Here is a 2,191-nt window from a genome sequence, read left to right on the forward strand (position 1 = left end):
CTTAGCTCCTTTAATAAGACTCCAGAGCGCAGGTACCGCATGGGTGGCCTGCTTATTTACCGTGCTCCCAAGGGATGCTTTGATCACTTGGGACTCCACCAAGTAGGCCCTCTGGTGGTGGTGTGATACAGGTTGTCAAGGGTAAAATACATAACACAAGGTGTATGCAGAAATCAACCATCAAAAGCCCTGTCATTAACCACAGGCGTTTCCGGCAATTTTCTGATCGCAAAGCGCTTTCAGTCTTGTTCCTAAAATTGTAGACGTGGAAATTGGGGAGTTTAATGATTTTAAAAAGAGAACTTTGTTGTTTGGTGCAGTTCTGGTCAGAGAAATGTTTGTGAAAGGAACTTTTTGCAGAGAGTGGGATTGAACATTTCAACTTATTGCTGAACACTTCTCTCTGGGCACTGAGCTAACTAGCAGTTTCTGTAGTGCAGTGGTTATCACATTTCCCTCACACGTGAAAAGTTCCTGGTTCAAGCCTGGGCAGAAACATTATTCCTCAAGCAAAAACGTGGCTGCAATAAAATTGAAGAAAAGTTGTTTTAGATACATTGTTGCATGAGCAATGAACATTTAAAACCAGTCTCCTCAAATACAGAGTGTGAAAAATCAGATAGGAGATAAAACTTCATCAAGGATTAAAGTTTCATTAATTATTGAATTTTCAAATGTCTCTATTCGCATTTCTTTCATTCTGTGAAACGACATGATCGGTTTATACCAGCAGCTCTAAGCTGCATTTGAAACCCGCAAACAACTCATTAATTATTCGCTCTTCCCCAGTTCCAGAGCTCAGAGGGTTATTTTCCATCCCTGTGATAGAAACTACCTCGGACCCAGGCCAAAGCTCCCCTTGCACCGAGCACAGACTCAGGAAAACCACGGGGGAGAGGATATCCCGGTCACTGTGCCTTCCAGCAACACTGAACAAGCGCCCGGTCTGAAAAGTTCCAGAATAATAACTTGTAACTTCAGCATCGAACAATAAGGATGGTCGAGCGATCTCAGGCACTGTTTTCATTATTTGATTAAATTATCAACGCTCCCTCAGTTCGCATTTTTATCATAGTGCAAAAGAAGATCATGGGTACATTAATGATGTTTTCCTGATGAAGCAACATAAAATTTTCAAGAAAAGAAATCGTCCAACGTTGGGGCTCTATCCCACGACGCTGCAAGTAAAACACTCATGCTCTAATGACTGAGGTAGCCGGGCTTCGCAAGATCTAACCTGTCAATCCCCTTCAGAATATTGTCCGTTTCAATGAGATCACCTCTCATGCTTCTAAACTCCAGAGAGTATCGGCATATTCTGCACAATCTCTCACCACAGGACAGTCCTCTCATCCCAGTAATCAATCTGGTGAACCTCTGATGTACCACCTCCAAGGCAAGTGTATCTTTCCTCAGATAAGGAGACCAAAACTGTGTGTCGTACTCCAGGTGTGGTCTCAGCAGGGCCATGTTCAATTGGAACAAGACTTCCTTACTCTTGTACTGTGGGCTACATATTAGGTACTATGTGCCGAATATCATGTTTTACTGGTGATTCTTCGGTTGTATAAAAAGTTATTGAAATTTGACAATCGCTCAGCAAACGCATTTGTATTTCCTTCAGTGTGCAACACATGTGGATGGATTAATGATGATTGAAACAATTATTCAGTATTTCACAGACTTGAATTATTTGTGACAACTTGCTCTGTTAAAATGCTTTTCCTGATGAGGAATCGAACCCAGGTCAAAGCAGTGAAAACACCAAATCCTAAACAAAGACGACCAGGGAATACTGTTTGCAGCCGCTGCGATAGCTTTAAATATAGTCAGCTTACAATCACAGCTGAGAATTGTGCGGTTACATGGCGTGTAACTGGATTTGCTGGGAGTAGCGTGGAGGCCCCGATCTGCGTGAGAACACCAGCGGCAGGTCGGGGCCATAAAAGGAGCGGTGAGCGGCGGCCTGGGTGCAGCGTGGTGGTGTACCACGGCAACGTACATCGCGAGCTGCTGAAGGAGGGCGACGGCAGCGAAGAGTGACGTCATCAAAGTCCAGGTCGGTGATTGGAGCGTGGGCAGGTACAGCAGGAGCAGCGCAAGACTGTGGAGGGATGTGATCTGGGCGCAGGGGCGGAGTGAGTTCAGGGCCAGGTGTCCAGGGGCAGCACGAGCCAGCTCACACTGCGAT

The sequence above is a fragment of the Pristiophorus japonicus genome, chromosome 25, assembly GCF_044704955.1.
Source record: "Pristiophorus japonicus isolate sPriJap1 chromosome 25, sPriJap1.hap1, whole genome shotgun sequence".
Classification (NCBI taxonomy): domain Eukaryota; kingdom Metazoa; phylum Chordata; class Chondrichthyes; family Pristiophoridae; genus Pristiophorus; species Pristiophorus japonicus.